The sequence below is a fragment of the Aptenodytes patagonicus genome, chromosome 1 (genome assembly GCF_965638725.1).
Source record: "Aptenodytes patagonicus chromosome 1, bAptPat1.pri.cur, whole genome shotgun sequence".
Lineage (NCBI taxonomy): Eukaryota > Metazoa > Chordata > Aves > Sphenisciformes > Spheniscidae > Aptenodytes > Aptenodytes patagonicus.
The window spans coordinates 81567663-81580876 of NC_134949.1; the positions used below are offsets into that span (position 1 = coordinate 81567663).

The 13214-nt window shown below is 40.4% G+C and overlaps 1 protein-coding gene across 7 annotated transcripts in view; it reads right to left on the reverse strand.

The window, feature by feature from the left end:
* DUSP16 (dual specificity phosphatase 16) overlaps positions 1–13214 on the reverse strand; it is a 76892-nt gene that overhangs the window by 43856 nt on the left and 19822 nt on the right. Inside the window, exons 2-3 of one of the 7 annotated variants that reach the window (XM_076344735.1) lie at positions 11863–11917; positions 10780–10856 (exon numbers count right to left, since the gene is read on the reverse strand). The exons of the other annotated variants lie outside the window; for them this stretch is intronic. The gene's annotated coding sequence lies outside the window, so the exon portion shown is untranslated. The remainder of the gene's footprint in view (positions 1–10779; positions 10857–11862; positions 11918–13214) is intronic. 7 annotated transcript variants of the gene reach the window in all.

A 13214-nucleotide genomic window follows, 5' to 3' on the forward strand; every position in this document is an offset into this window, starting at 1 on the left:
GTCTTTCATCATTAAAAGGCCAGGATTTTTCTGCTGACTTTAGGAAAAGAAATATACATCCTTTCAATTAGGGTGAATTACAAAAGGATATAAACTTGGCTTTTTACTTACTTCTGGCAAATAAGAAGTCCTCCAGGCCTTATTTAAATACCTTTTTCTGTTTTCCAGAATCAGAAATGGAAGCCTTTTTTTCTCCTCTCTTGCTCAGGGCCTTCCCTAAACTGCAGCTAAATGAACCCAACCAGTCAGGTCACACGGAACGTTCCTCCCACAGCTACAGAGTTGTGGTGCATCAAGCAAGCTAGAAGCCAGGGAGAGACTGAACACTCAAGCATGACAGCATCCTTCTAAGGACCTCAGTACCCACCTCTCCTTTCCTAAAAGTTTAATCCTGTCCTTTCCTAAAAAATGTAATCTTGTATGAAGTATCTGGCATAAAATTTATAAAATTTACAATGTTATAATAAGTTATACAAGTTATTTATCCATGTAATCTGAGTCTGAAGAGATCCAACCCAAAGCCACAGCATCTAACGTAAGAATTCACAAACTGAATTAAAACCAGAGGACAGCTGCCTATCCTTACAAAACACATCACGAGCGCTATTTGGGTCCTGTACACCGAATGGTGAAGATTCGTCATTTAGTCCTAACAACTGGCAAAGTCCACGCCTGCCAGTCTCTATCGGCAACTGTATTTTAGCATTTGATTCAAAGACACAAAGTGCAAAAAGGGAAAACCTTAAAAGGTTGAACTACTTTATAAATCCTCAAGCTGTTGAAATTCCAGCATCTCCTTACTCTTTGTAGCACAAGACTGCTTTACAGCAGCCCCTTTCATGACACCAAGGTTTTCATCTACTACACAATCTGCACATCCCGAATCAGATTAAGAGGAGGAGGAATGCTCTGAAGAGTAGTGCTAAATAAACATCAAGCACAGCAGTTGTAATAGTCCATGCTACTTCTTTAAAAAGCTTCCCATTAAAGAAGATAAGATGGGACCTCAGAGCCTTCAGATAATGGTTAGCCTTCAAGTTTAAGGCCTTTTGCCTAGTGAGAGACTTTAAGGGGGAGATGTTCAAATAATATGGGCCTGCAAATAAGGAGCCAAAAATTAATAAAAAAAATGCAATTCTGATCTGCTTTGTGGTCACTGATGAAAACAGAAGGTGGATCTGAAGCCTTCATACAAGAACAAGGATGGATTAAAGGCAGAGGATAATGATGGTAATTTTATTAGGGAAATAAATCAGAATAGCTTCTGGGCAAGGCAGGGGTGAATTTCTTGCAACAGGCTTTTTAATGACTCTTCTCTTAAATTAAATTGAATGACTAAAGATCACAGTGAGTCAATCTCCTTTAAGAACAGAGACATGTAAACTGCTTCCACAGTACGCTGTGGGTTAAAATGTTCTGGTCTTTCACCCATTTGAGGAAATGACACTAGTTCTCCCGGAAGGCAACATGCACATTCAACCCCTTCACATCAGGGCATGAGAAAGTTTGGAAGGAATTTCTTTTATTTTTTTTTTTTTTTTTAACTGTCAACATTAATACTTTGTTTCTTCCTGCTTGTGTCTGAAAATACAGCGCTGCACTGCGCTGCATGCATGTCCTGTCAGCTGTACAGAGAAACATCTAGAAGTTTTTTAAAAAAATACCTACTAAGCATTAATTAAATCTGTTGTCAGACTTATTTAAAAAACCCTCTGCACGCTCAAAACAAAATTAATATTGTAAGCAATGTATGCTACATAGCGACAAAAGCACACAGAAGCTTCTTCAGAAGGGATGCTGTGCCCAATAAAATACCTGCATTACACATATGTAAGCTCAGTCCTACTCAGTAAAGCAGTTAAGTTTAATTGGGTTTCTCCTTAAATGACATTTATATGGCAGGGAAACAGAATAGATGGTGGAAAACAGTGAGTCCACAAACACGGTACAGCCCAACTATCTTGAAGTGGGGTAGAGAAGGAAACGTAGAGGTGTATGGTATACAGCAATGGCTCCCAACTAACGTGGTGGAATAATTCAAGTTGTTAGGTGCTCCCGGAAATTAAACAGTTTCGGTAATCCTGTTAAGAGGTTTCTCGTTCTGGGCTGTGCAGAGTAGGAAGGGGTTTGGGCTATGACATGGAGTGACTGCTGAATTGCCGATGAAGCCCAGAAAATTAAATTAACAAACTCCTAGATCCAGACAATTAGGACCTGAATCTCTCACCATGGTGTAAGACTCCTGATAGCTCACACACTGGGAACAGAACATATTTTCATACCTAATTTGTACCCACAAAGGTAATACTGATGGCCTGCTTATTACAATTGCTTTCAAATTTTAATTTAATTGACAAGACGGTTTAGGAACAAAAGCAGAAGTCATGGTATCTCACTGAGCTACGCTCCAGGTAACATACCCTGGTACATCTTTCCCAAAGGATCCCAAATGTTTCTTTGAATTTGAATCATGTTATACAAGACCTGCAGCGGTGCCAAAGCCACATTTCTAGCATGGTAACTACACGGCTGAAAAGAGAAGCCATATATATCTTTACAACGGAAGGAGAGAGCAGAGGGTGACTTATGTTCCCCAGCTGTGCCTCTTACATCACTATAAACATTACCATTTAAGTATAGGAAGAAGAGTGACATAACCACAAAATATATTAATCCCCCTTAAGAACAACTGACAAAATGTGACTGCCATTACATCTAGTTTGCAAGAATTAAAAGGGACCAGGACTTTTTAAATTTTGAAGAGCAAAAGCGTGGAATACCAAACCGAGGGAGTAAATTCTGTTATTATCTGATATGCGCCTTAGTCAAAGACCAGGGTCAACAAGAAATGCTTTGTAGCAACCTCGCTGGGCTTCTAACAGGATTTTGAATAGCAAAGAGAAACAAAACGTATTCCCTTAAATTACATTTGTATTATCCTGTTTGAAGTGTGCTTACATGTATGCACAGCTCTGTACAAATCTATAAACAAGATTTTGCATTTCTCCAGAATTTGTAGAAGTGCTCTGTTTTACACAGTCCTTTAAAAAACAACCAGAAAGGCATTGATTGTTGTCAAAGTAATCCCAAGCTAGGAGAGTTCAATATACTTCTGCAATAACTGAGGTAATGTATCAACAGAATGGATCAACTTCATTCAGTGCATGCGGAGCCAACTAAAATATTTGAAAAGAAGTGTATCATCTGCAAACTGCAAGATCCTGGTATTACTTAGGTATTCAGCAATGGGAGAAGCACCAGTTATTTGTCAACGATCATGGATACATCAATAAATAATACTGATTAGTTTTATAATAACTTACTGATTATACATAAATTCCTGTTGATACTGCTGGCAAGTGTTCTGATCATTTTCAGACAGACTTCCAGTCTGCATGTGAGCAGCCCATAGAAACGAGTTAGGTTTTGGTACGCAATCCTGAGGTTTTTACCTCCAGGAAACTGATCCTGAAGGATAAAGGTATACGATGGGTGGTCCTTAATCACTTCCTTTATGTGAAGATTGAGGTCAGAGTGGAAAAAGAGCCAAGGAAGGAAATCTGCAGCACCCCTCAAACACACATACACACCTTCCTGAACAACTCCTTCAACAGTTTAGAGGGTTAACTTGTACTTTAAATTAAGTAGTCAGAGGTTGGGATAGAAATAAACAGCTTGCACAAGCAACACACTGTGCTATTAACTTTTTCGAAGTGACTTAAAAATTAGGTCAGTCTAATTTGTGGCTGATACTTTGTTCTTTCACTACTATGAACTCACAATGATGTCAGTCTCATGTTGAAACATGCCACATTTAGCAGCGTACAGGCTTCCTGAGAGACTCTCTCAGCCTTCCTTTGTGCAAAAAGCTTCTGCCAGATTCTTAGCTCATACTTCACTGACTCAGGCATGCCACTCCAGTTTCAAGGGAGTTACACTGGCTTCCCGTCAAATACTGCACAGTTTGGGTGTTTTGGGTGGTTTTTTTGTTTTGTTTTGTTCTTTTAAAAAACAAACTTTACTGACTAATAGTTTAAGAACATGTGGCCATATTCAGGTTACCATCTTAGGCCTCACCTCCTTTAGACAACATCCAGAAGAGAACTGCCCATTAAAAGGTGTGGGAAACAGATGCTTTGAACTAATTCAATCCACCTTTCAATACTTAAAGGGGGCTTATAAGACAGATGGAGAGAGACTTTTTACCAGGGCCTGTAGTGACAGGACAAGGGGCAATGGTTTTAAACTGAAAGAGGGTAGGTTTAGACTGGACATAAGGAAGAATTTTTTTTACAATGAGCGTGGTGGGACACTGGAACAGGTTGCCCAGAGAAGTTGTGGATGCCCCATCCCTGGAAGTGTTCAAGGCCAGGTTGGATGGGGCTTTGAGCAACCTGATCTAGTGGAAGATGTCCCCTGCCCACGGCAGGGGGGTTGGACTAAGTGATCTTCAAAGGTCCCTTCCAACACAAACCATTCTATGACTCCATGATCTTTCCCCATCCTTACCCGATCCAAAGAAATCCTAAATGTCCCTGTATTCTACCCAAATTCAGCTAACTCTTGAGGATGCATATCATCCCACTGAATTGAGACTTACTACAGAAATGCTTCTTATGCAGCCACCCCAAAAAACCAAAGCACACTCACATAGAGAAGCTAATCTGTCTGCATACCTTCCTTGAACATCAAAAGTTATCTTTTTGTTATTATTTCTGACACAAAACTTGCTGTGGGGTTTTTAGGCATGCTAGCAAAGACGACAGCTTGTGAAGCACAAGGATATTTTAAGTGTGTCCAGCTACAAAATTTCAGATGAGCCTTGGACCCAGCAGTAAGCTTTTGCAAACATCTTTAACCAGACCCAAGCGAAGCAGCTGTTTGAACCACCACTGCTGCTTGTTTTGCTTGAATGGCAAAATTAAACTGAAAGAGATAAAGGAGAGATCTTAAAAGCAGTAATTAGTCCTTTCCACTTCTCACCTGCCAGCGGGAGACCCACTCTGAGGTGGGTCCCTACCTCTCCCTCCACTGTTTTTCATCCTCTCAAATGGGCCCAATCAGCATTTTGTGTGGCTCCTCTCTAACTTGAAGGCATAAAAAAAACTCAGGTAGGAATAAAGGAAAACCATCTAAAAATACAGCAGTAGGTAAAAAACCCCCACAACAGGTGACTTTGAAAATGGCCATCTGCCAGCTTGTTCTTAGCAATCCTAATTCTTACCATTTAACTTATGTTTATGCCCGTCGCTAAATATCTATACTTAACATTGTGTGCATCTTAACTGCAGTCAATCTATGTTTCCTACTGCAGCAGCCGTCACAGAAACTCTACCTCGCAAAAACTCAGCTGGAGCAGAAGCAAAAGAAGAAAAAAAGGGTGACCATTTATATGCCGCTAAAGCATTTCTCTTGGGACTACACTATGAGAGATATAATACTAGCCCAGACTCTCCCACTCTCTTGTTCATGATGCTGTGTTTCCCAGCTGGTACAGCTATTTTTATTTGGTTTTTGTTTGTTTGTTTTAAACTATCATGTCAGCATGTTCAAACCTATATTATACATCCATGGAACAATGCTATCGCATAAATACTTAACATGGTTAGAAAAGCATCCCACTCTGTCTCAGGAAAAGACACGTTATCTCACGGTCATTTCCAGCACCACATTAAATTCCAGCTACTCTATGGAAGAAAACATACAGACGTGGTTCACAAGAACTACATATCCAACAGATCTTCACTATTACTGCTGTATCTGCAACTGCCCAAGGATACAGGAAAGGCAAGTCTCGCAGGGAGAAGTGACATCTCTTATGAGACCAGTTAATATGGAGCGATAAGGAGAAGGGAGGGCATGAACTCCAGAATGCACGAGCCCTTCCTCACACACACGGATGTGAAACAGAACCAAACCATGACACAGAAACAAAAGCCAAGGCTTCCAAAACATCTCAACACCCAGCCTGTCCCTCTTCCCAAACAGGAAAAGAAGAAGTCCAAAGCACATCCCGAAGTATGTCATAAATTACCCAATGAATCACATTCCTCATGGAAACTCTCTGGCTGAAGCCACACCACTGAAAATACACAACACAAGACAGAAAGAAACCTAAAAGATACCCTCAAAGAAAGAACACTCCCCTCTCTCCGAACCCTTGGAGTTAATACCAAAACAAGAAAATCCTGGAGTCATCACAGAGTTACTAGATTTGTGGTACATTTTTCCCATAAACAAACTTTTCTCTGGATTATCAAGTTGTTTTTTATTATTATTAACTCAAACTTGACCTAGATTTAGCTTTATATTCACTGCTTTTGTTTCAGGCTTCAAGTAGGCTTTGTGTTCCTGAAGCCTTGCTTGTCTTCCCCAAACTAGTCAGTTTAAACAGAAAAAAAAAAAATATCCCTCTCCTTACGAACTTTTCTTATAACCTGTCTGAAAAAATGTTTGTATTTTCTGGGGAAAGAACAACAAAAAACAAACAACAGCCACAAAACAAAACAAAAACCACACATACAAAAAACCCATACAAAAATGACAGTTTCCTTAAAACTATTTTTCAGGCTACTGAAAAACTTTGACCATTTCCAGCTACAATAAAAATGTACCACATTACTAAAAATGATAGAACTGTTTTTTACTTTCAAACCAATTTTCTTTTCCTTCAGTTCCAAGTTGACTTAAGGGTATCAGTGACAAAGATCGTAGGTGAGATTAGACACACTTGCCTTTACAAAGTCATGACAGTGATAGATATAGTCAATGTGTTTGTTACATGGGTTTTTTGTTTTCTTGGTTTTTAATTCTATTTGGATTGCAAAGAAATGTTAGCTAGCTAGTTTGCCACCTAGAGTGGTGTATGCAATTTAGCTTCTCCACAGGAACTCTGAGTAGCATGAAAAGGCTGACCCTGGTGGCTTGAACCACAGAGCACAAGGAGTCATGGCAAAAAGACACCTGAGAGAAGCCGGTTACTACCAATGAATGCCAAAAGCATTTCAGATGCACAGACTTAGGCGAGAAATCTTTTCCAGAAAAGACTTCATCCCTGACTGCAATTGCCCTCTCTGATAGGATTATAGCACAGGTCAAAATGTGCAGGAAAAGAGTTTAACGCAACCACAGAAGCAGAGGTCACCAGGAAAGAGGGGAAGGAGAAGCACTCCTCCCACCCCCTTCAGGCTTCTTCCTCTGCAGCCGCACCAGCAGGCTCAAGCTAGAGCAGTAAATGCCTAGGCACACACTTCTGAAATCAAATAGTCCATAACCTGGGAGCTGGGCAAAGTCAAGCACAAATCCAAATAATTTTTTGGAACATCCAAATTTTAATTTAGCTTAGACTGCTTTGGAACAGGCAAAATAAAAAAACCTATGACTTAGATCTAAAAGAGAATGTATCTTGTCTACCTGTAGCTACAATGCCTATCCAAGACTAAAACATTCCTCCTAATCTTGTTCTCACCATCAGTTTAAAGCATAGTTTTGCCCAGGTTCAGCTTTCTGGCACTCTATTGAAAGCATAACCACATAAAATCTTCTTGAGAACCAGCTTTAGGTTTGGCAGGGAGACCACCTGGCATCAAAGGTATGCCTTTTGGTATGCCTATGACCATATACTTGAATTTTAGTCAAAAAGCAAGAAGCTGCAGGGATTTATTTTTTTTTTAAATGTGTTTGGCAGCTAAATTCTCCTGATATTCCATGGGCATTGAGCATGCTTCAGTGCAGGGACAGAGTGCAGAGGAGATGCTTATATCTAAGACTCACCAGCTAGCTCTGAACCAAACCACCAACTTGGTGCTCAAATTAGCTTTGATAGAAAGGTGGATTTATTCATGCAGGCTCACCCCATGGCATGGCTACAGAGCTTTCTATACCCTGGCTAAACACTTTCTCCATGGCACTTCACAGCATAGGGCAGATGGACTAGGCTGAGCATCTCAATCTGCACTATCCCCCTCACTGCCACATCCAGAATGATTGGTTCTGCAATTGCTGCTGTGTGCCATTACAGTACCAAACACCAGAGAAAGCAGATGATCTCTTAAGCTTGAGTTATTACTTCTGCTCAAACACACTGACAGCATAAGGAATGGAAAATAATCTTACCACGAGCACACAGAAGTTGCTGCAGACAGTAGTGGTGGTCTGTTTATGGAGTTGAGTGAGAAGTATGCTGGAATAACTGAAGGAGAGGAAAAATACACTAGTGCCCCAAAAAGATGAACCTGGCCATCAGATATTAATCCACAAAATCTACTGTTGTCCCCAGGAGTTGATACACTTTGGCTTTAAACAAAGCATGCACTGCTTGGATGGGAAAGGGGGACTTGTCCACAAAGAATTTCTGCTCCGATGGTACAAACGAATGGTGCCTGCTGCCTGGGTCTAAAGATACAAAGCCCCACGGCACAGTTTGAAGTGCCCCATTGCCCCTTATGCCCGATCGCTGTAGTTTTTTGGTGTGTTTAAGGTAAAACTCAAAGTTAATAACTCCTTTCAGCACAAGTCTGTAGAGTCAAGTATGAGAAAGCACCAGCATGATGATTGCTCACACAGTCTCAGCACACCACTCTTGTTCTTGCACAGCATGATAGGGACGTTCCTCACATAAGCACCTTCCTTGGGGCAGTACTTGCTCAATTAAGGAATAATTATTTAACCACGATCACATCTGCTTTGCACTCCTGTTAAAGAAAATCTTATGCAAAAACGTAAGAGCTTAGCTGCGAGTCCTTGGCCAAAATATCCTCTTACCAGTGCTGTGCTGCTTGCCAGGTCATCGCTGTTTGTACTTCAGAAGTTTGCAGCAGACAGACCGTGCCAAATCCGAAGAACTTTGTCATTAAAAGAAAAACTTTAAGCCTAACAGTAGGAAGTGCTCTCCATGCTTCACTAATCTTGTCAAACTATACTGTACAGACAATTACAATTAATAAAAGTATTCTTAGGAAGCTTAATGACAGTTTTGGAGCCATGGTTTCTCTGCTTCAGGTAGACCGGAATGAGGAAAACAGCGGGGAAGAAAATTTCTCTTGCTGTACTTTAGCCCCTCAAACACAAAAAGGACTCCCAAGGGAAACTGCCCCAGACAGCAATTCAACTGGTACAGATCTACCCAGGAACATCAGCTTCTCTTTCTGCCTACCCATGGGAAATACCTTTACTACCGGCACCTGAGCTTATAACCACAGAAAAGCACGATCCTGTTCCACATTAGCTACTTAAAGGCATTTGAGGTGATTCTTCTGAAAGGAGTAAACAGACAAAGCTCACCAGCTCCAAGAACATCTGAAAAAACACTCGCACTGTCACCACTCAGCAGAGAGAGATGTGCAATAAAACAGCCCACTCCTTCACTACATTTTGCACCTACTACTGTATGTAACTCCCATGACTTAAAGCAGTGGCTCCCACACAGGATGCTGAATAGTCTAGGTAAGTATCTTTTAGCACATTTCTATTTTGACAAAACCATAATCGTATCCAAAACTCTTTTGGTGGACAACTGACGCCAAGTAAATGATTTACTGACTTAGAATTCACACTTCTTTTTAGGGATAAATGATCACAGAGGACCAGACTAAGAATCTAAATATGGCTACCTTCTTTTAGTATTTTTAAGGCACTGTCAGATCCTCCTGGGGCCTGTCACAGACTGTCTATCCATCCAGCAAGGCTAAAGGCAATTCCCATGGTACTCCACCCAACCCTGCTCTTTTCAGACATTTAAATGGAATCAGGTTTATCCACGAGAAGGCTTTTCTAATGAGCAAGTTCCATGTCTGAACCCAGCAATTAGATTACCAATAGTTTCAGACACAGACAAACTTGCAAAATCCATCTCTAGACTACTGATGTCCCAAGCAGGAATAGTGTGTTGCATCCACCATGGCAGAAGCATTCAGAACTTTACAAGGAGAGCAGCCAACGTGCAAAGAGCCTGGAGGTAACACTTCCATCAGGTTTACTGAGATAGGCATCCTTTGATTGTCTCACAACAATTAAGAAAACCTTAAAGTTGAATAATTAGGAAGGAGAAAAGCAACTCTGGGCCACCTTTTATGCTTCACAGGTTTCAACTAAACATAAAGAACAAGACAGCCTCCTGGAAGGTCTGGTAATTTTGTTACCTTATTTATAGTATTATCATGATCAATTGCATTTTGATTTTAATTTCCGAATCCAGATGAGAGTTACTTAATCCGTTATAAAACTATAAACATAGCTAAACAGGTTGACAGCCACACTAAGAGATAAATGAATTTGTGGCATCCTACACAAACAGTTCAGTGAAACCCCAGCATTACCTATTAGCACCTGATGGGCCTTTTAAAGACACAGTCAGATCTGAAAATTCAATCAGAAAACTTGCCAATTTGTTGTAGCTTTTGAGTTTCCTAAAATACCACCCCAAAAGCTCTGAAAGCAAATCTCAGTTTAATACACACATGTGCACTACTTCACCAAGTTCCCAGAGAACACAGTAACAACAGCAGTCAAAGGGATGTGTCCTGCTGGAGCAGAAACAAGTTTACATGAACTATGTTTTGGGTACTGTCAGGAACCACCTCCCATCACTTTGAAATTTTGAGACAGCAGTCCAAGACGAGGCGAGGTGTCAATCTGTTAAAACCTCCACAGCAAACCTAATCATCCATTAAGGAAACAACCGCTGCTTGTAACACAGTCTCAAGAGAAAAAAAAATAGAAAGACAGGAATTAACACCAGAAGTTACAGAAGAAAGGTGGTTTTGTTTGTTTAAGACTTACTTTGAAGATGTCATGTTGTGCACGCCAACTGTTGGCAGTCATCAACAAAAATAAATTCTTGCTGTTAACAGAAGTAACTGAAAAGACAGGCAACTTAAGATGTTACTACACTTTCTTCTGGATTTTAACCACCACACATTGCAATAAAAACGGTGACAGAAAGAAAACATGATTAACTAATGGCCAATCTAGAGAAACGTGTCACTAGCTAATGGCTTCACTTACAAATCAAGTCACTGCATGTTTCACTCATCTCTAGCACCCTCCTGAAGGAAATAAAAAATCTGCTACAGCTGAGGGGCTCCCCTTTTTGCATTCCCCTTTCCCATCAACTTACTTCATCTCATGATGGATTTCCCCCTAGACTTCTACATCAAAGCTAGAGTTGTATCCTGCCTATTTTTCCACTTGGTATTAAGACAATTTAAACAACACAGATGGATGAAAAACGCTCACCTAGGCACAGGATCTCTTTTTGCTAGTAGCACAGTAACATTTCGTTCGGCCTTGACTACACTGCTAACACCTACACAGAACACTGCAGCAAATTTTCCAGACCTGTTCCTTTAACCAGATGCATCTTTATTTTCTTCTTAAGCCAGATGAGACAACATGAGACCCTCACCTATCTCACACGCCTTCCAAACACTGCCTCAAAACCACTACTTTGCCACAATGTCTACAAGGACTTTGGCATCAGTACTATTATGTTGACCAGAATTGCCTAGGTGAACACCACTCCTCTCTGCTTCTGGGACCACCAAACACAGCAGAGTCCATCGTCTGTGACTGGCCTCCTGGGTTCTGTAATAAACATCTGTATTACTGCATGGAAGGGATACTCTAAAAAAAGCGTGTATTAAGTAAAAATAAGCTGCGACTTTGGTTTTAGATGCCAAAGCAAACAAGATTAGTGGTCCATAAAGTAACTGAGTTATTTACCACTCTGGAGTTCTACCAACTATTTGATACAACCAAGCTAAAGCAGAGGATTTTAGTATATTTTCATTACAACTTGTTTTTGAGTAACTGGGTCTCAAGACAGCACTGTTTTTTGCAGAAAAAAGATGCAATCTACAATACCTTTTCTCTACTTCTGGAGTAACACTTCTTAATCATTCCATTTCACAACAGTGACCTTAAAAAAAAAAAAATGAAGAAACAAGTATTTTGATAACCAGTTCTCTGTGCTTAGTGTTTCATAACAATGTTATGCTCGCAGAGATGCCATGTCATTCCAGACAGAGTGTATTTCAAAATGGAAACCTATCAGGAAGGAATTTAGAGAGTCATGCTCCCCAAATGAAGGGAAGACAGCTGATACAGAAGTGAAGAGCACACTATACTATGGGTCCAGCCTTCCTTACTCCTTTAGTTGGTAAAATGGCACTGGCATTACATTTGAAGTCAGCTGAAGCACTCTGTATATGAGGAACCATAAGTTGCCATGAAGATTGATGAGGAAAAGTCTTTTCCTAGGGGAAAATAAAAACAAACAACCCCCCCGAAAAGTTCGTATGTGGTTGTTGGGAGGAGGGGAGGAACAACAGGAAGGAGAAGAAATCACTATGAATCTGGCATCTTTAATTCAGGAAAAATCAGAACTCTTGCAATTCCCACAAACTAAACAAGGAATCACACAGTTACTGTGGAAAAGGGGGAAGAGTCAAGCCAATTCTGTTTAGAGAAGGAAGTAAGGGGAATACCATGCCAAACGCAAGAGGAATTTAATTTGACAAAGGAGAATCTACATTTCATTTTAGCCTTTGAAATGCGGCAGGACATGCCAAGGGACACTTTTCATTCCGTGTTTGTTCTTTACCTGGAAATAAGAGACTAAGCTTTTCCCCTGCTCCTCACTAGAGTGATCTTAGTACTATGTTGGAAAGTCAGTTTACTGTTTGCGTTAGATCACTGCTAAACGACAGTGGCCATAACACAACCGAGTTCACCACACTCATGGAAGGAACCCTACCAAAACTAGTACCACGCCGTTACGTTTCAGAAACGGTGATTAAGACACCGCTGGTCCAAAAGATCCTCAATTCAAGGAGAGAGAGGAAATTAAAAGCTGCATGTTTAGCTCCCAGCTGAGTCTGAAGCTGCGGAAGGTATACATACCACTTTGCAAGGAAAGGGAACAGGAAGCCAGGGAAGAAAAGAGCCATTATGTTTAAATGGTAACATTTTCGTGAGGTTACACAGGCCAAATGAGCATATCCCAGAAAAATGTGAATCCAAGCCTGGGTAAAGAAACAGAAAGCAGAATAAATGACAGCAGATTTAAAAAAAAACAAAAAAACTTTAGGAGAGCAGAGAGTATCAGATCGGAAAAACGTATCAAAATAATAAGAAAAATCATAAGAGCTCCTGCACAAAAATGGAAGGGTGTAATTAAATTTGATACTAGCAACTAGATAATAATAGCTGAGAGA